Below are 22178 nucleotides of genomic sequence, written 5' to 3'. Positions count from 1 at the left end.
GTTTGCTTTGATGTCTTGCATTGTATTGGAGAGACAAATCACTTCTTGTGCAGTCCAATGTGTCTTTTGTAGCAAGCAGGTAGTGTGTTGGTTTTGTATTATGCTTTTTTGGTCCAGAGATTCAAAAAGTTTAGCTATAGCCATAATACTTCCATTGAGGGCAGCTAAGGTTGTTTCTAAAGCCAACGAAGGGCAAGAGAAAGATTGAGGAGCTGGTTTGGCAAAAAAGTCTGAGGAGACCTCGTTAGACGATACAGAGTGGTTAATATCAGAAGGCTCTTCTATAGGATAGAGATCTGGAGAGATAGATAAGCGAGATGAATTGTCTAGGTTAACCTGTAACAGAGAGTTATTAAGATGAGGAAGTTTCAATACAACTTGCTCCTCTACAGGTACATGGGCTATTTGAGACAACACTTTGTTGATCATCTGCTCCTGTAGCTGCACTGCATAAGTGGAATCCCTCAGGACTATTATGACTGTAGAGGTAAGTGGAAGAGAAATTTTAACAGGGGTAAAGAGAGTGAATCAGACATGTGCACCACTGTAGGAACACAATTATGATCCGAGGTAGGTCCTGCTACCGGCGTTTAGAAGATTTCATTGGGTTCACCCTCGCTATATAGAGTAGTACAAGTTCCCTTTGTGGTACCAGAGATTTCCACTATAGTGGCATTACCATGGTGACTGGGAGGAGGTTGTTTTTTAAAGTGAAAAGTACTGCATGAATGTTGAACTCGTTCAATTTGTTTTCTTGAGTTTACAGATAGGGTAGCAGAAGAGACTAACATCGCAAAATTGGCGAATGTCTGCATTTACCAGTGGTATAAAATCCTTGATGGCCATTGATTTTGTCTGTGAGTTCAGTGAGGGCAAAAGAGGTAATATTTTGAGCATGTCTGTTGTAAAACGATAGGTGGCCATAATGTACTGAGTGGGCTAATATGACCAAAAGTCAGAAGTGGCCAAAGATCCTAGCAATAGAGGCTAAATGCTGCCTCTATCGTTATTCTCAATCAACAGGAGATATAGGCAGTATTAGCCGCGGCAGAGGTAAAAGTAGCAATTATCAATAAAATATGAAAACTTGCAAGATAAATTTACAGATGTGATTTGTTTTCCCCGACGAGTAAAGAAGCAAAGGAGTTTTTTTTAATGTTAGTTTCACTGCTACTGGATCTTTAACGCCTCTATGACTGCTCAAGGCCAGAATCACGGACGACTGAGGCATGTGATGATTATAGTAGGAACACAAAACAGAACAAAAACGCTGAGCGCTGGTGAATGCTCGCATGGACAGCATAGGCTAACAATTGGCATGAGAGTAGCACTTGGTAAACACCTGAGCAACAACAACTTAGAACAGCGGATGCAAAGGCAGTTGTGCATGAAAGCTCAGGCGAAAGCAAAATGCATATAGTAGCCACACATGAAGTTGCCTAGAGCGGCCTCTCACTTTCTACTATTGGTAAGTTTTAATTGATATTAAACAGTGTTGATATAGCCGCTCTGTGTGACTAATAATGCCCGACTATTAAAGCTATAAATGGGCTTGCCTGATGAAAGTACACAGCACGAGGAAATCCTTTATTCTGATGTGAAACAAGTAAGAATACCAAACAAATGAAGGTGCGGATAAGGGTCTGCTGACTCTGCAGACGGGCAGCGGACAGTACACTCCGAGTGCACTCACGGTTGCGCGCGCGAAGTGGGCGGAGCTTGCTTAAATACAAAAATACAATAATTTAGGGCTCAGAAATAACTATATATAATGTAAATGTCCAAATGGTAAGAGTCCAGTTGAAATATACCGTGCTTATGGTATTCGTAGTTCAGATTATCCTTTCAAATAGGTGGTGATTAGGGGCCACGGGCAGCAGGCAACAGTAGAGAACAGACAGACTCCCCGCCAGACAGCAGACAGTACACTCCGAGTGCACTCACGGTTGTGCGCCTCGGTTTCTCTCCTGGGAGATGGGAAAAGGGATTTGTTTTTGGACTTTAATTGAACAGACCCGCAGCTCCACATTAAAGCCTGCATTCTATTCTGTTCATTGTGTACTAAACCTTAACATCCAATATGGCGACTCTTCTGGCATGTTAACACGTTGACCTCACTTCCACCACAGAAACTTTCTGACTCCATCTTCCACCTGTTTCAACTCTTCCCGAGCACCTCACTAGAAACTATAACTTTGGATAGGACAACTAAACACAGGGTCTATAATACTGCCCTATCTGCACCCTATGCAACTGCAACATTAATACGTGTGTTGCTCTTTCTGTATTGCTATATGTGAGTATCTAATGTGTGTCAAAACTAACTAAAAACAATACATGCACCTTCTGCTGTGCAAACCTAATGCTGCTCCCACAATGGTACGTGCCAATAGGTTTTTCTCAGCCTGAACCTTTTTGCCTGGCTGGGACACTGTAGGTGCATCCCGGTACGTGAACATTGCAATCGTCAACGTAGAGGTGGCAGATTCTGGTCTACGGATCATCGACTGAGCCATTGATGACAAAGTGGATGGTGTCTATGATGATTTGTGTCTGTGGCTCGTCGACATTGTGCGGCTTGATGGTGGTGTCATCGCGGATGTCGGCCAATGACTTTTTACAGCAGAATGAGACGAAGACGATAGTTAAGTCGTGGTCATAGTCGTGGATGTAGTCTTGGTCGCAGATGCAGTAATTGTGGACAGGGCTGTCAACGAAACGGATGCCCAGGCAGCCGCTGTTGTCATCAAAATGCGCGACTTGTGTTCCCCTTAGGTTTCTTCCCCAAGGAAGTCTTATCATGTGGCCTCAACCTCTTAGCAGAGGGAGTACGTTCCACAGGCCTGCCGACCCTGGCAGAGGCATGACTTTGGACTGAGGCCGAGTCAGAGACCCGGTCACCATCCTCCAGCCAAGTCACCAACCTTCAATGGCAATTCTTTTGAGTTTTTGATGAAAAGCACTGGCAAACGGAGCAGTTCTCTACATCATGGCCCGGGTGCAGGCATCCAGGCATTTATCATGCTGGTCGTCCACAAAGACATTTTACGGCGATACTTTGAGCAGGGCCTGAACGTGTGGAGACGGCTTCTAAACCGAGAAGAAGAACTCACATGGTGAGAAGATCTTTGATGGTTTGATTCTTCAATGGCAATGGGTTCCCGCTACCGGTAGTCACAAAGTGACAGATGATGGAAAAAATGAGGGAAAAAGTATCCAACAAATAGGACAAAAGTCAATATTTTGATGTGCAAAACAACAAGGACTCCCAACACGCAAACATGCAATAAGAATCTGAAGATGGCCACCAGAGGAAGAGTTAAGGTTGGCTGATGTCACTGGCTGGGGCATTATGACCCAAAGTGACAGCAATAGGATATATAAGCGCTAAGCAGTTTTTTAAACTTTAAAGCAAAACTGCTTTAATATTACAGAGCATTCCCAGCCTGACGACAGAGAATATTCATAAGCACATCAACCCATGCATGAAAGATCCAATGCTGGAGAAATATCAGGTATTTCTGAAGCGATCTCTAAATCGTAATATGGAAGTGAGAATCCTGCATATCAATTGATGCAAGCTCTGATCATCATTATTATCTAATGTAGGTTCTCCATTTTGAACTTCCTGGAAGAGACAAATGAGTTCATGTTCTTGAAGTCCAGCAATAAACAAAATGTACCATTTGGTTTTGGAAAGATGGAGATATCAGTGGCTCTGTTCCTACCTTACTAACTGTTCCTTGCGTTAGGCTGGCAAACAATCCTCTACATTCCCTCTACCACATGGTGTCCTCAGGGTTCCGCACTGGGACCCCTTCTCATTATATACCCCCCCTTTCTATTGTCTCTTCTTTTGGTCTGTCATCTCACTTTGATGCTGACGGCTCCCAAATCTATGTCTCTGTTTACTCCCTCTCGGACTCTGCTCAGGACACAGTCTCCTGCCGTCTCTTAGCTATGCAATCCTTGATGCATGCTCACTGTATCCATCGTGTTGCCTCAAAAACTAAGATTCTTTTCTTTCCTGCCTCTACGATTCGTCCTCTTTCCCCCTTTTCCCCTTTTAATCTAGCACTCAGTACCTCCGCTCACAGCTTTGGTATTTATTTTGATTCCTCGCTCTCATTTACTACTCATATCTCCGACATTGTTAATTTATGTTGTTTTCAACTATTCAACATGTGAAAACTACATACACCACTTTCTCCCTTTTCATGCTACTAAGCTGCATATTCTGCTCTGGTTTTCTCTTGTATAGACATTTGTTCTTCACTACTTATCGGACCCCCTTCCTATCGTCCTGCCCCACGCCACTCAGTTTTCTACTCCTCCATTCGTAGTCTCTGCTGTCTCTATCCTCGTTCCCCAATCTCCTCTTTTCTTCAGTCCCTATAGTGGCTTTCCTTCGCCTTCTTTTCTTTTTTAATATTTTTAAATGTATCCCTGGACTTGTCAGCCCCCTTATCTTTCCTCTTTGATATCCATATATGTGCCCTCTCATTCCCTTTGTTCCCAAGTTCAATTCCTACGCAGTTTCCTACACCACCCTGCTCTGCATCTCGAGTTCACTCCTTTGCGCTTTTAGCACCCAAAATCTAGTACGCTCTACCACCAGACATTAGATCTTCACTTACTCTTTCCCTTTAATCTTAAAAAAATAATTTAAAAAACTCTCTCACCTGACCACTAGGTTTTTAATCATTTGAATGGTTTACCGCACTATATAAATTAATAAAATATAAACACCCCTCATAATCTGATCAGGGGCAGAGTCCTCTGGGAGGGGATTTTAGAATTGAGCATAAAAAGGAACAGTTATTTTATTTCAGTCAGGGGTCTCTAAGGTTAGTCAATGATCTTAATGGTTATGAAATAAACGGGGAGAGTCTAGAGTAATCATAAACTACCCAAAAATAGATATATGTGTTTCTACAAAGCATTTCAAAATGGAGACTCTTCATAAAATACTTCTGTTCATCAACCAGTGTTCTTAACTTCCATAAATCTTCAGAATGCCTACTTTCACATCCCTATAAAGGCATCTGAACCACATGCAAGGTTTTAGATGCAGGATGTTAATTTCCAATTCAAAGTCCTCTGCATGTTTAAAATTGCTCACCCTCCCTTCACCCAGACGTGTTTACTAAATTCCTGGCACCATAAATGGGTGCTTTGAACAACAGAGGAATCCATGTCCACCCATATTTAGATGTTTGGTTGGTTTATCTTGGTGCCTTTGTCGAGACAGATGGGCACGCTGGAGATATGTAGACTACTGAAGTGTCACAACCTCTTTATAAATTGGAATGGCCCACTGCCCATTACTCCAGCACCGACCTGGCATGAGTCTTCCTGTCAGAGGCTGGGACTAAAGCTAAGGAGGCCCACATAGAGCCTGATTCAGAAGGAACAAGCCACATTCAGGGTGTGTGATCTGCCCAAGTTAAACAAGGAGACCAAAACTTTTTAGTGCAGGCCCCCATCTCACACACCTTGACATCATCTTTCTGTGTGGAAATGGAGAGGACAGGGCTAGAAAACGCTGGCTTCCTTGGTAAACTACAAGTGATGCCTTTCATAGACAGTCTACGAATGAAGCTTAAAAACAGCACTGGAAGATTGTACGTCTTCAGTCCTGGAGGTATTTGATCTGGACCTCTCAGTCTGTATGCTTCATCTTCAATGGTCTGTCAAAAATGTCCTATGACATCTTGGAACAGGTTAAGATTCTATCCAGGAGTTTGGTCAGGCTATTTAAGGGTTGTTCTCCAGTCAGGCCAGCTATTAGACTATTGACACCTCCAAGGGGTTTTCCCTCAGTGTTAATTAAGGGCACTTCCTAATGTTCCTGTTGAATGAGGTGGCTTTAAACTCTTACTCTCAAGACTTTTTTTCTTGCAGCCATCACAACAGTCAAACGTTTGGGTGAATTGGGTGCCCTTGTACCCATCCCCCATTTGAGAGATTTTACAGACAGAAAGGTACTTCAACTGGGTCTGGGTTTCATGCCCCACATGTTGTCATTGTTTTATTCTGAACAAGAGATTAACCCACCATTTTCATTACCAATCTCTGCTCGAGAACAAGGAGGCTACGTGCCACATACCTGATGGTCCTAGATCAGTCTCAATTAAGCTGATCTGACTTCCTACATCAGAAAATTGGATTCTCAATTTTAAAGTTTTGGGTGGACGGACCAGGGAAAGGTCCTCCACCTCCATGTTGGGCAAACAGATTAAGACAGTGGTGATCTTTGTCTATGCTGTAGAAAGGTATATTAATATCTGGGAGCATCCAACAGGATTCTGGGTCCTTCATGAGCAGAAGCATGGGATTCTTCCCTTTAAGATATTTGTACAACAGCTACCCGGGACAACCCCCCAAACAATTGCCTGCCATTACAGGCTGGATGTTGGAGATTCGGGGTGTCTAAGGTTTGGGACTTCAGTGCTAGTTTACATTCAAAGGAACCTTGAGGTTTAAGTTGCAGTCGGATTCTGTATGTTAATAAAAATGAAGAAGTGCTTGCAGGAACCTCTTGGCGTGGTGTGGTCTCTCAGGGATCAAAGAGTAAGAATTCTGTTTGTTTTTATGTCATGTTGATTCATACCGTACATTTATACCGTACACCGCTACCACTCACGGGCAGTCTCGAGGCACTCACATGGCTCTGCAAGAGAGAGGGTGTTGGGGTTAGTGAGGATAGGATGAGAGGATAGGTTCAGAACCAGGAGGAACTAGCGTCTGAGTGTTGTTTTGCATGTGGGAGTTGGTGCGGGAGGCCCTGTGCATTGCGACCGTATGGGTAAGACTCAGTGCTTCAGGTGTGCAAGTATTTGTGTTGGTGTTCGTGTGTTGTGGAATGTTGGGTGGGTTGTGGGCACTGGTTAGATTGTGTCCACAGGGGATCCAGAAAAATGCGGGTGGCTGTTGCTGTATAACTATCTGGTGTCTGGTGTGTACTTGTATCATTGACGGATTTATGGACTATGTGGTCGGTGGCTCACTCTAGTAGATGTGCTTCCAGCATCTCAGAGATGGTGGGGTGTGAACATTGAATTGCTTCTTGGAGACTATTTGTAGTGTGGCTAAGCAAAGGTCTAGTGTAGTGGCGTTGTTTATGATGGAGGAACAGGAAGGGGGAGTGGGTAAGTAAGTCAGTCAGTTTGGCGTAGCCTCAGGTGTGACTCTTTGGTTGCCGCTTGATGGAATCTACCCGCGTTCTTGGCTGCGGATCGTCTGCCAATCTCGCCTCCTCTCCAGTTGTTTGTCTGTGATGTTATTGTTGCAGTTGTCCCTTTTGCGGTTGTCATTGTCGGTTTTGAGTTGTTTCCTGAAAGTGATGTGGTCTTTTGTGGTTCTAATTTCATTGGGCATGGTGTTCCTATTGTGGAGTAAGGAATGGGATGAAGAAAGGGATGAGGAGATAATTTTATGATTACTTACCTGTAATCTTCATTACTCCGGTTCCTCGTCCCAGTCTTTTCACAACCCTCCCAATCCTTCACATGGATGCAACATATTGTTGTTCTTGAAACAGATGTATAGATAGGAGGCATTCTTGGTTGGCTGAGAATGCCACAGGGGAAGAGCAGAGGGAGGGTATATTTTAGATGTATTTGAGGATGTTGTTTTATAAACATGGGTGCTTGAGGGAAGTTCCGCCTGGTAGAGTAGGAGGATGACTGAGGTGGAATTGAAGCACTTAAGCTTACTGATAAGTAATAGTGATGTAACATTCAAAAAATAACATTACCTGGACAACCAAAATGGCAAATGTTACAAAGTAGTGTAACTATTCTTACAATGTTGTTTATTCTAACAGGTTCAATTGACAGGAGCCTTTAATTCTGGCACTGTTGATCACATCTATGACCCACTCCAACGCGCTCAGTGATTTTCTGGTTGGAGAGTTAAAAAAGAACTTCCATGCCTTTTTCCATCCTTGTCGGGCAATAAATAAATCGGTAACTGGGTGTAGAGAGACAGATGTACACGTCATCTATACAGCTCACCTCCATCATATTGGAAGAACAACAAGAGAACACTGTGCATGACACCTGGTATCCCAATACCACATTGAAGCTATGAGAGACGTTATGTGATCAGACAACCATACCGAATGTACCCTTTAACTGATGAGGTAGACATGAGTCTGCAGACACCGATGGATATAGAAGAACTATAACTATAGTCGGACAGATGTGAAATGATGTCATGAAGAGAGAAGATATGTGGACGCACTGAACCTGATGTATGATATCTAAGGTGAGAAGATGTAACTGAAGCAACGAAGTAAACATACATGCGAATATGATGAAAAACATATAAACTAAGAAGAGCAGTAACAAGAGATGTAATTGATGTATGTACGCACAGAACCGCAAGGTACACAAGACTACATAGAAGCTTGCTAAACTAGGAAATATAACGCGAGTAAAGTAGCCATGTTGAGAAAATGGACGTTGGCAGAGCTGAAAGGCACTGGAATATAGATTTGTGCAAGAACAAAGGGTATTTGCTTGGCTCAGGATGAAGGATGCAGCAAGAAGCAACTGCAAGGCACAAGGGGAGTCAAAGAGGATAAGCCATGTACGTAGGACCCATTTCTCTTAGATTAACTGAAGGAGTGAATAATTGTGAGTGGCAAGTATTGTACAATCAAAGATGCTGAAAGCGCATGCAGGACAGAGCAACTAAGTCTCCAGAGGCCAGTACGAGTAATAGCACCTAATATAATTTAATCAAATAGCACTAAATAGAAGGACAGAATGGACAAAACCTTCACTCCTTTTAAAGTTATGGGGAAGAGAACGTGCAGCAAGGTCAACTACAAAGAAGCAGCTTTGGCTTAGGGCCTAATTGATTAGAGATGGTGGGCTGATTAGCTAGGAAAGGCAATTGTCTGACGTTGTTCCCTTGCACCTGGGTTTCGGTTGTTTATGTGCTGCTAACGATCTGAATCTCCTAGGTTGAAAGAGTGCCGACCAATCATGAGGGCTAAGTAAGGGTGGACCATACATTTTTGCAGAAGCCTGTGCGCTGCTGGCATTGCATCATTATCTGTATTTTACGCAGTTGGGGGTGGTTCAAGGCGTGCCTACCAGATAAGGGGCATCCAATGATGATACTAACACACATTAAGTATAGGTATATATGTTTCCCCTAACCAATCCCTCCGCCGATAGGTTTCATTGTTTGCCACGTAGGAGGATGTCATGGCTGACGTATAATGAGGTATATAACAACTGAAATGAACGGAGAGTGTGTGAGCTACAATCTGTTTGTTCGCCAGGTTTGCCTACTTTATTGAACTGAGAATAAAGTCGTATTTTGCCATATTTTTCGAGTCTGTCCGGTTATTTGGGCCAGAGATCATTTAATTTGGTAATCCCATTCGGCACTTGGAATGCTCCAGGTGCTACTGACCAGGGGGCTACCATGCAGTACATGGTGGGCATCATTACAAGGAATCACCAGTGGATTCGGTCTTTTTATGTAGTTAGAATAGAGATTCAGGCACCTTCAGTCACATCAAAATTAGACGTGGGCAGAAACGTTTTCAAGTCCCCCTCGCAGAGGTAAAAAAAAAAAACACACTGGAGCAAATTTTGCTCCTATATGTAAATTGATGGCGGGGATCTGGTACATTTGGACTGAGGTATAGCCAGGTCCCCGCTGCCAAATTTTCGTTGATGCATGGCAGGGTACAAATGTGCAGGGTAAAAAGGTGGAGTACATGTACATATGCTGCCTTTTGCCCTGCACTTTTGCACACTGGAGTTCCCTATGGAGTTGCATGCTGAAGATCCCTATGGAGTCTGCCGGCATTATGCACCCAACATAAAGCAGGTGGACCCCCATAGGGATCTAGTGTGCATGCTGCCTGCCGTGCAAGCGAGCCAGGCAGCTTTTTCTTTTAATTGTGAAGTGATGCTTACCATGCTTGCATGTCGGATAGCGTTTAATTTTACTTGTGAATGCTGCTTACCATGTGCGGTTGGTAAGCAGCTTGGAACAAGTTACTTACCTGTAACTGTTGTTCTCCAGCATGGGTCTGGCATGGATTCACATGCTCATGAATATTCCCCGTCGTCAGGCTGGGAATCCTCGGTAAAGAAAAATCAGTATCATTTTAGTTTCTGATCTGTCTTTCGTAGTAGTAACCAATCACTGATCTCTGCGTCATACTGACCACAGCCAATGACTGCCCTCTCCCTAAGCCCCGCCACTGGCAGCCATCTTCAGATTTGGTAGCACGTGAAGTGGCAGTATGACCAAGTGAAGAGCCGTAGAGGGGTAGGCGGGAGGGTTCGCATGTGAATCCATGCCAGACCCATGCTGAAGAACAACAGTTACAGGTAAGTAACTTGTTCCTTCTCCAGCATGGGGTCTGGCATGGATTCACATGCTCATGAATAAAAGAATACATAGCAGTACACACATGCACAACCACGGGAGGTGGCAAAGGCTCAACATTAAGCATTACATCAAACTCAACATTAAGCAATTCTTACCTCCTCCCCAGGCTCACCTTAGGCGAACAGGTTGCGCAGCACTGCTTGGCCGACCCTGGACTCCTCCCTGGAATCCCGATCGACGCAGTAGAATTTCGTGAAGGTGTGCGTCGACCTCCACGTAGCAGCCCTGCAGATGTCCAGCAAGGGCACACCAGATAGGAACGCCGTGGTAGCTGCGATCGCTCTGGTGGAATGGGCTCTCGGACAGCCAGGCAGCGGTCGGTTTGCCAACCGATGACAGTACATGATACAGCCGGAGAGCCATCTGGAATTGGAGGCCTTCGAGAGAGCCTTCCCCTGATTGACCGGTCCAAAGTTCACAAAAAGTTGTGACGTCTTCCGAAAACACTTTGTGCGGTCCACGTAGAACTTCAGCGCTCTAGCCACATCCAGCGAGTGCAAAGTCCTTTCAGCCGGCGACGAAGGCGACGGGAAGAAAACAGGCAACACCAAGGGTTCGTTGAGGTGGAAGTCCGACGGCACCTTGGGCATGAAGGAGGGGTGCGTCCTGAGCAGCACCCTCGTGTCGTGAAAAGTCAAGTACGGGGGCTTGCAGGAAAGGGCCTGGATCTCTCCCACCCGTCGTGCAGAGGTGATGGCCACAAGAAACGCTGTTTTCCACGACAAGAACTTCAACGGAGCCGAATGCAGAGGCTCGAACGGAGGTCCCATGAGCTTGGTCAGCACCACGTTGAGCTCCCACGCCGGGGCCGGAGCCTTCACTGGCGGGAACGATCTGAACAGTCCCTTCATGAATTCCTTCACCAGACGATGAGACCACAAAGACGTCCGCCCCGTGGTTCTGGTGTATCGGGAGATCGCAGCAAGATGAATCTTGATGGACACGTGCGCCAGTCCAGCCTTGGCTAGCGTCAGTAGGTACGGCAGTACTTGGGGAGCCATAATCCGCAGAGGGTTAATCGTCTGTGCGCGGCACCAGACAGAGAACCTCTTCCATTTGTGTCCATAGCATTTAAGAGTTGAGGACGCCCTGGCCTTTGCAAGAACCTCTCTGCAGTCGGCCGGTATGTCGTAGCCTCCAAACTCTAACGCTGCAGGAGCCAGGCCTGCAAGTTCAGCGACCTCGGGTCGTGATGGAGGATGGCGCCTCCTTCCCTGGAGAGAAGATCCGCGTCCACTGGCAGCTTGATTGACGGGGACGCTGACAAGTCCAGAAGGTCCGGGAACCATATCTGTCTCGGCCACGCAGGTGCGACGAGGATCATCCTGCACCGTGACCTCTTGAGCTGGTTGATGAGCCGGATCAGCAGCGGCAATGGAGGGAACGCACAGAGGGACAGGCCCTCCCAGGGGAACGAGAAAGTATCGCCCATACTCCTCGGCTGGGGAAACCTGCTGGCGAACCTCCGGCACTTGGAGTTCGCCGCCGTCGCGAACAGGTCGATCTGGGGTGTGCCCCACCGTCGGAAGAGGCGGTCCACCAGATCCTGTCGTAGTTCCCACTCGTGGCACGAGCGCAGCTCTCTGCTGAGCGAGTCGGCGATGGTGTTCTTTATTCCTGCCAGATGAAACTGCACCAGAAACATAGACTAATGATTGTTCCACAGTCGGATGCGCTGTCATATTACTTTCAACATGGTCATGACCAGTAATGTACTGATCCTATTTTGACAAACAACATGAAATTAATTAAAATATTTCTTTAATTCAATTCAAGGTCAAGTTCAAATATCTGCAAAATCTGCAGAGTCAAATGCCAACACGTGTTTCGACCTCACAGGTCTTTCTCAAGGCAAAGCTCTGCTCCAAATAATAATCAACATTCCATTGTGTATATAGAATACCGAACAGTCCCCAATAATTCAAATATGTATAACCCCCAATTCAGATTAGGGTCAAATGATACAGGGAAAACATCAAACATTACCAAAAATTATATATATATATTAATATAAACATATACATTACCCAACCAGGTTGAAATATTATTGAATATAGCGACGCGTAATCAGCAACACATATAAAGAAAACAAATGTGATAAAGACATAGATCAGAATTGCCATTGACAATTGAAAATTCATTGATTACATATCATATAATAACAAAATCACCTAATATCCATGTGTGCCACCGTTTGGAGCCCAGTGTTACCAGCCACATGTGTCATGTAACCACAGCCGTTGCGCCAAACACATGCAAATACCTTAACTGGATGCATATAGGTCCCCATCATCCCTTAACCAATGTGTAAGCTGGGTCCTTGCCTTTACAATAATCACACTATGACACCAAGTATTAATTCATAAATTACCCATTGGTAAATCTTGGTAGTTTAAATATCCTTTTGAGTCACTTCAGTGATGTGTCAAAGAGTTTGAATCAATGTCCTGAATGGCGAGAAAAGGATAATAACAAATAATAAAACTAACTGACACTATGTATACAAAGCTCTTAAACGAGTTCAACCACAAAGTTACCTGCATCGTTAATTTGTGGAAGCGAATCCAATGTATCCTTTCATACTTCTAAATGACCTGCCATGTATTTACATTTCCTGATAAAGAAAACCATATATATTTATCAGAGTAAAGATACTGTGTCCCATGTATCTGCCTATTAACTCATATTAATTAGTATCCAAACTTACATGTTGGTTTGATGTTCCTTAATCCATCTCGTGCAAGTTACATGTAAACACGACCGTTCCCGCGTTCTGCATTAAGAAACCTCGAACGAGGTTCGAAAAGTGGACCTAGCGTTTACCATTGATCACGTGCCGTGATCATGTGATTAGAGTCAGTCATGTTACTAATACACGATAAACGTAAAGAATCGTGAAAACTTGTATCTATGTTGACTTGGAGCTATTCGAACGAGGTTAGAAAAGTGAACCTCACGTTTAACATTAATCACGTGCCTTGATCATATAATTGTTATCAATTATATTCATGGTTCACGATACAAATGAAATTGGTATCTAAACCAACTAAAGTTATTTGATACCCACAATATATATGTGTGGGTAACTTAAACAAAATCGATTTAGCATTCCTGGCATGAAAAAATATATATATAAGAAAAGAATAAATCGCGCTTCATGCGCATTTCACTGGTCTCGTGACACGGTATCCGTATGACTCTATTCACGTGACGCACTGTCCATGTGACCTGAGTCTATCGTATTTTGAGCTCAAATGTTTAAATGAGACCTGATAATAATAAAAATACTTGAGACCTGGTGTCCCATAAATACTAGTTAGAATAACAGCACATGCAAAATTGAATGATTCTTATTATAAATAGGATGCGTTTTTACGCGATCACAACACAATTGGGAAAAGGAAAAAATTAATAAATAAATAAATAAATAAAAGAAAATTTTATAATAATAATTTTATCTGTCAATTAACTGCCAACTTAGCACGCATGGTCCGCCTTACAATCTATTGCTCCCTAATTGTAACATGTAAATCTGCATAAAGTGTCCAAATTTCAAATCCAATTTAATATTGCTTATTCTTATTACAAGTGCTGGTGTGGTTGGCTCCCGGTCGCGGCCCTGGCACTGGACCGATCCACTAGGCTCCAGCGGGTAACACCCAAAGGATACAAATACATTAGGATTTGGTTCAGACATTAGACCTCCCATTTACAAAAATACATGTAGTTCCGTGTCACTATTCAGACCTAAAGTGGTACATCGGAGTTTGCAGATAGTACGTGCTTCCAATTGACGTAACAGTCCCAGACGGTCCCCTCCTCTGGGATGGATTTTGGCTTGTATTAAACCAATAAATTTAATATCATTAACATGGTCCATTTGGTGATGTTCTTGCCAATGTGTTGAGAGCGGTAATTTGGAATCAACTTTAGTTAAACTGGCAAAGTGCTCTCTGATCCTAATGCGTAATTCCCTTATTGTGGAACCAACATACACTTTACCACAAACACAAAGAATCGCATATACTAAATATTTAGTCTTACAGTTCATGAAATCTCGTATTTGCACTGTTAAACCATGATGACATGAAAAGGTATCAGATTGAATAACATATTTACAGAAATTACATGTACCACATTTGAAGAAACCATTTGGCTTCGAGGGAAGCCATGTTAGGGGATTTGTTGCAGAAGTCTGCGTGGTTAAATAAGAGGGACACAAATATCCCTTAAGAGTTCGATTTCGTGTAAAAATAACATTTGGCTTATCCGTAATGTATGGTAATAGGTCAGAATCAAGTTGGAGTAAATGCCAATGCTTTGCTAACAGCTTATATAACATCTTAGAGTTTTGCACATATTTTGTTATAATTCTTACATCTGAAAACTCGGTGGGTTTGATCTTGTCATGGTCAATCAACATGTCCTCTCTTGGAATGCTGCTAACCCTTTCAATGCCCCTTTGAATGCAAGAATTCTTGTAGCCTCTTCTTTTAAACCTTTGCAGTATCCGTTCTACTTCAACCATAAAGTCTGCTGTATCACTACAATTGCGACGAGCCCGATAAAATTCCCCAAAGGGTATGTTTTCTATGACCGATCTTTTGTGACAGCTTGTAGCATGCAAGACTGAATTCACCGCTGTCTATTTTGTCTGAACTCACATGTCCAACAAATTCAATGTGAGTTCAGACAAAATAGAATTTTTGGATCTTGTTATCAGTATTTCAAATTGTCAAATACATACACATACATTTAGAAAACCGACAGCGGTGAATTCAGTCTTGCATGCAAAGGTTTAAAAGAAGAGGCTACAAGAATTCTTGCATTCAAAGCATTGGCATTTACTCCAACTTGATTCTGACCTATTACCATACATTACGGATAAGCCAAATGTTATTTTTACACGAAATCGAACTCTTAAGGGATATTTGTGTCCCTCTTATTTAACCACGCAGACTTCTGCAACAAATCCCCTAACATGGCTTCCCTCGAAGCCAAATGGTTTCTTCAAATGTGGTACATGTAATTTCTGTAAATATGTTATTCAATCTGATACCTTTTCATGTCATCATGGTTTAACAGTGCAAATACGAGATTTCATGAACTGTAAGACTAAATATTTAGTATATGCGATTCTTTGTGTTTGTGGTAAAGTGTATGTTGGTTCCACAATAAGGGAATTACGCATTAGGATCAGAGAGCACTTTGCCAGTTTAACTAAAGTTGATTCCAAATTACCGCTCTCAACACATTGGCAAGAACATCACCAAATGGACCATGTTAATGATATTAAATTTATTGGTTTAATACAAGCCAAAATCCATCCCAGAGGAGGGGACCGTCTGGGACTGTTACGTCAATTGGAAGCACGTACTATCTGCAAACTCCGATGTACCACTTTAGGTCTGAATAGTGACACGGAACTACATGTATTTTTGTAAATGGGAGGTCTAATGTCTGAACCAAATCCTAATGTATTTGTATCCTTTGGGTGTTACCCGCTGGAGCCTAGTGGATCGGTCCAGTGCCAGGGCCGCGACCGGGAGCCAACCACACCAGCACTTGTAATAAGAATAAGCAATATTAAATTGGATTTGAAATTTGGACACTTTATGCAGATTTACATGTTACAATTAGGGAGCAATAGATTGTAAGGCGGACCATGCGTGCTAAGTTGGCAGTTAATTGACAGATAAAATTATTATTATAAAATTTTCTTTTATTTATTTATTTATTTATTAATTTTTTCCTTTTCCCAATTGTGTTGTGATCGCGTAAAAACGCATCCTATTTATAATAAGAATCATTCAATTTTGCATGTGCTGTTATTCTAACTAGTATTTATGGGACACCAGGTCTCAAGTATTTTTATTATTATCAGGTCTCATTTAAACATTTGAGCTCAAAATACGATAGACTCAGGTCACATGGACAGTGCGTCACGTGAATAGAGTCATACGGATACCGTGTCACGAGACCAGTGAAATGCGCATGAAGCGCGATTTATTCTTTTCTTATATATATATTTTTTCATGCCAGGAATGCTAAATCGATTTTGTTTAAGTTACCCACACATATATATTGTGGGTATCAAATAACTTTAGTTGGTTTAGATACCAATTTCATTTGTATCGTGAACCATGAATATAATTGATAACAATTATATGATCAAGGCACGTGATTAATGTTAAACGTGAGGTTCACTTTTCTAACCTCGTTCGAATAGCTCCAAGTCAACATAGATACAAGTTTTCACGATTCTTTACGTTTATCGTGTATTAGTAACATGACTGACTCTAATCACATGATCACGGCACGTGATCAATGGTAAACGCTAGGTCCACTTTTCGAACCTCGTTCGAGGTTTCTTAATGCAGAACGCGGGAACGGTCGTGTTTACATGTAACTTGCACGAGATGGATTAAGGAACATCAAACCAACATGTAAGTTTGGATACTAATTAATATGAGTTAATAGGCAGATACATGGGACACAGTATCTTTACTCTGATAAATATATATGGTTTTCTTTATCAGGAAATGTAAATACATGGCAGGTCATTTAGAAGTATGAAAGGATACATTGGATTCGCTTCCACAAATTAACGATGCAGGTAACTTTGTGGTTGAACTCGTTTAAGAGCTTTGTATACATAGTGTCAGTTAGTTTTATTATTTGTTATTATCCTTTTCTCGCCATTCAGGACATTGATTCAAACTCTTTGACACATCACTGAAGTGACTCAAAAGGATATTTAAACTACCAAGATTTACCAATGGGTAATTTATGAATTAATACTTGGTGTCATAGTGTGATTATTGTAAAGGCAAGGACCCAGCTTACACATTGGTTAAGGGATGATGGGGACCTATATGCATCCAGTTAAGGTATTTGCATGTGTTTGGCGCAACGGCTGTGGTTACATGACACATGTGGCTGGTAACACTGGGCTCCAAACGGTGGCACACATGGATATTAGGTGATTTTGTTATTATATGATATGTAATCAATGAATTTTCAATTGTCAATGGCAATTCTGATCTATGTCTTTATCACATTTGTTTTCTTTATATGTGTTGCTGATTACGCGTCGCTATATTCAATAATATTTCAACCTGGTTGGGTAATGTATATGTTTATATTAATATATATATATAATTTTTGGTAATGTTTGATGTTTTCCCTGTATCATTTGACCCTAATCTGAATTGGGGGTTATACATATTTGAATTATTGGGGACTGTTCGGTATTCTATATACACAATGGAATGTTGATTATTATTTGGAGCAGAGCTTTGCCTTGAGAAAGACCTGTGAGGTCGAAACACGTGTTGGCATTTGACTCTGCAGATTTTGCAGATATTTGAACTTGACCTTGAATTGAATTAAAGAAATATTTTAATTAATTTCATGTTGTTTGTCAAAATAGGATCAGTACATTACTGGTCATGACCATGTTGAAAGTAATATGACAGCGCATCCGACTGTGGAACAATCATTAGTCTATGTGTTCTGATAAGTGGAAAAGAGGTGTACACCTGTTCCCACGGGTGCTGCAGTCTCCCCTTTTAGGGCAATTAATTTATCGGTTTTGTTGAATCATATTAGCTCAAGCGCTTCCGCATACCTGGAACACCTCTCAGGATTAGTCTTAGATTTTGCACCAGAAACATCCCTTGGGCGACGGGCCAATGCCACAGGTCCTGTGCCTCCTTGGACAGGGCTGGGGATCTGGTACCGCCCTGCTTCCTGATGTAGAACATGGTGGTGGTGTTGTCGGTGAAGATCCTCACCACCTTGCCCTTGAGGGACGGAAGAAAAGACCTGAGGGCCCAAAACACTGCACGGAGTTCCAGGACGTTGATATGGAGGGACCTCTCCGCCGGCAGCCAAAGACCCCTCGCGTGCAGATTTTCGGTGTGCGCTCCCCACTCTTCCAGGGAGGCATCCGTGGTCACTGTCTTCTGGTGGCCCGGGGTCTGGAAGTCCAGGGAGGCATCCGTGGTCACTGTCTTCTGGTGGCCCGGGGTCTGGAAGTCCATGCCCGCCGTCAGATGCGCGCGGGTGCCCCACCACCGGATCGCTCGTCGGAAACTCTTGTCGAGTGTGATCCTGTCCTCGAAGCCGCCCGTCATCTGGATCCAGCGAGCGTCCAGGAACTCCTGCAACGGGCGCATCCAAAGCCTGCACAGGCGGATGAGATAAATGCAAGACGACATCATTCCGAGGAGGGACTTGACGGATCTCACTATGGCCGCGTCCGCAACCAGCATTCGCTGCACCTTGCCCAAGATGGCCCTCGTCCTTTCCTCCGACGGAGAGGCCAGAAGCGACACTGTGTTGAGCCTCGCTCCCAGAAACAGTGCGTCTTGAGAGGGCACCAGGTGGGACTTGGCGTAGTTTATGGAGAATCCCAGGTCCGTGAGTAGTTGGACGGTCCTTGCCGTGTGCACCGCGGCGAGCTCCTTCGTCTTCGCTCGGATGAGCCAGTCGTCCAGGTAGGGGTAGGCGTGGATCCCCTCTCGGCGCAGCTGCGCCGCCACCGGTGCGAGGCACTTGGTGAACACCCTGGGTGCCGACCTCAATCCGAAGGGAAGGGCTCTGAACTGGTAGCGACGCCCTTGGACCACGAACCTGAGAAACTTTCAGTGTCCCTTTAGGATGGGGATATGGAAGTAGGCATCCTCCAAATCCAACGACGACAGGAAATCGCCCTCCTCCAGTTGACGCAGGACGTGTTGGAGGGTGACCATCCGGAACTTCTGTGCCTTGATGAATTTGTTCAGTCGTCGTAGGTCCAGGATGGGACGCCATCCTCCCGTCTTCTTCTTCACGAGGAAGTATCTTGAGTAAACTCCGGAGCCCCGAAGCCTCTTTGGGACGAGCTCGATGGCGCCCTTCTTGAGCATCGCCTTTACCACCAAGAGAAGTTGAGGGACGTGATGTTCTTTCCTGGCCACAGGAGGGGACACGTGGGCACCTCTTTAGAAACTCGACCGCGTGACCCTGAGCCAGGGCGTCCAGCACCCAACGGTCGGTGGGGATGGACTCCCACGTGCTGACAAAGCTCGCCAGCCGGCCTTCCACCGGGGTGCTTCGGTGGGGGCCCGACCCCACGGCCGGTTCAGTCCTGCTTCGACGAGGCTTTGCCGCCTTGTCCTCCTTGGCGACGACGGCGGGGTCCGCCTGACTTGCCTCGTCCCCTGTAAGCTTCCTGTGACGACGAACGGGCCGCTTGACGGTAGGTGGAAAATCCGCCGCAGGCACCTTTGGAGGCACCCTGTTTGCCTCCGCCGCTCCGAAACGGTGGCCGCCGTTGCTAGAGGACCTCAAGAGCCCGGGCCGTCTCTGTGTCCGCCTTGATGGCTTGAAGGGAATCGTCCACTGTTTTCCCAAACAGGTTGTTCCCCTCGAACGGCATGTCCAAGACTCTGATCTGCACGTCCTGACGGAAGTCAGTAGCCTTGAGCCATCCACGCCGCCTAAGGCACACGCCGTTGCCCAACTGGCGAAATCCAGTGTCAGCGATGTCCGTCGCAATCGTAATGGCGTGGTCCGACGCCACCTCTCCTTCCTGTAAGATCTCCAGGGCTTCCGCCCTCTTGTCGTCCAGCAGGGGGGCCAGTTTGTACCACAACTCCCTGTCAGAGCGGGCTATGATAGCCAAGGCGTTGGCCGCCTTAATCGTCGTCACTGCCGATGAGATGACTCTGCGTCCCATCGTGTCTAATTTCTTTCCCTCACCGTCCGGCGGGGAGGTTGATGTAGAGGCCGCGCCCCCCCCCCGCCTTCTTCCTGGCCGCCGGGTAGATGACCGAGTCCGGGCTCGGCTGTGCCCGAAGGCACAAGGGGGCCGCGTCGGGGACCCGGTACTTCTTCTCGTACCGATCCCTTCTAGCCGGCGTCGTGGATGGGTTCTTGAGGAGGGCGAGGCCCTCATCCCAAATATCGTCTAGTAGAGGCACAGCGAGGACCGTCTTCCTCTTGGTCTTGTGCCGTTGATAAAGGAAACCTTCCTTCTTCTTCTCTTCCGGGCAGAGCTGGAAAAGCTCGGATGCCCTGGCGATCATGGAGTGAAACGATCCAATCTCGTCGGGCGGGGAAGCCCGGGTGGGAGGTGACGACGGGAGATCCTCGTCGTAAACCTCGTCGTCTGTACCCGTCGCGGCCGTGTCAGTCCCCGTATCATCCCCACGTGTCGTGGACAGGGAGGAGGGCTGAGCAGGGCGCGATGGCTGAAAAGGAGGTGGAGGATGAATCCTCCTTCTCTTAGGAGGCGGGCTCCCAGAAGGCCTGGCTCCGGGTCCCCCGTCGGGAGCGGTTCCTCCGTTGGTGGTAACGGCAGTCTCGTCCTTATCTCCGAGCATAAGGACTGTATAGCCAACAAAATGGCCGCCGAGTTGTCTTGCGGCACTGGTTGAGGGAGTTCCGACGGGCGATCAGGAGCCCCGTCGGCACCCTCGACGCCCTCGTCGTCTTCCATGTCGGGGTCCCTCCCGACAGGATGGCCTTCTTCCACGCCAGAGCCGTGGCCTAAGACTTCGATCAGCTCCTCCTCAGAGGTTGAGGCCGAGTCCACAACGACCTCCTGCCCCCCCTTTTTCTTCTCCGTCGGAGGTTTCACGGGGGTCCTGTCGATGGGCATGAAAGAGGACTCCCTCCGCGGTGGCAGGGAGATTCTGGGCCCCGAGGCGCCACCACTGGTGTAGCCTCCACAGGCTGAGCCAGGGCCGCCGTGACTGTCTCGATAGAGGCCTTGGCCGGATGGATCAAGGCTTTCACCACCTTAGGTGCGCTCACCGCCTTCTCCTTGGGGGGAGGGTCACCACCTCGCTCCCCCTCCGATGGGGCCTTAGGGCACGACCGGGGTCTCTCCAGGAGTTTCGCCGGGTGCTCGGCCTTCCTCTTACCCGAGCCAGAGCGTTGGCTCGTGGTTGATGGCGCCGGGGAGGATGCGCCCTTCCTGGCGCCCGTAGAGCCCGACCGTTGGGCGCTCCCGGTGCCAGCGGACTCGCGGTGCTTGGCCTTCTGTTGGACCCCCGTCGCCGGGGCGCCCTCAAAGGTCTTAGAAGACCGCTCGGACTTCTTCTTCTCGCCTGACGGGCTCTTTCCTTCCAGCCAGTTGGCGAGACGTTGATGGCGGTCCTTCGATGGCAGTCCTTCATGGTCCGCTCCGACATATTGCTGCAAAATGCACAGTCCTTCTCCACGTGCGTCTTGTCCTCATGTAGGCAGTAAAGGCAAAGGGAGTGTTCGTCCTCCTTAAAGACATTCTGAAGCTGGCATCCAGGGCAGACCCTGAACAGCTTTCCGGGCGTCGAGCTCCCCTTCTCCTGGGCCATGCTCGAGAAGGGCCTGAGAAACTTCTGGAATCCTCCAAAAGCGTGCTCGACGAAATCTTCACCCTTGAGGGGCGTAGAAGAATCCGACACGGGTCTCCATTGATCGGATAAAGGAACGGTGGAGCTTGAGGCTCTTTTGACCGAAAAAAGAGAAATTTTTCTAAGAAAAAACGCTGAAAAAAAGCACTAACGCTCGAGAGCAATAGCACGAGGATCCCAACACTTGAACGTGCGGTAAAAATCTGAAGATGGCTGCCAGAGGCAGGGCTTAGGGAGAGGGCAGTCATTGGCTGTGGTCAGTATGACGCAGAGATCAGTGATTGGTTACTACTACGAAAGACAGATCAGAAACGAAACTGATACTGATTTTTCTTTACCGAGGATTCCCAGCCTGACGACGGGGAATAT

General features: G+C 45.6%; 1 protein-coding gene across 1 annotated transcript in view; it reads right to left on the bottom strand.

The window, feature by feature from the left end:
* TBC1D9 (TBC1 domain family member 9) overlaps positions 1-22178 on the bottom strand; it is a 573450-nt gene that overhangs the window by 152536 nt on the left and 398736 nt on the right. The window lies entirely within an intron of this gene.

Source organism: Ambystoma mexicanum, chromosome 6q (assembly GCF_040938575.1).
Source record: "Ambystoma mexicanum isolate Mex_15411 chromosome 6q, UKY_AmexF1_1, whole genome shotgun sequence".
NCBI lineage: Eukaryota > Metazoa > Chordata > Amphibia > Caudata > Ambystomatidae > Ambystoma > Ambystoma mexicanum.
Note: the sequence above shows the minus strand (reverse complement) of the source record. Positions and strands in the feature narration are given on the sequence as shown.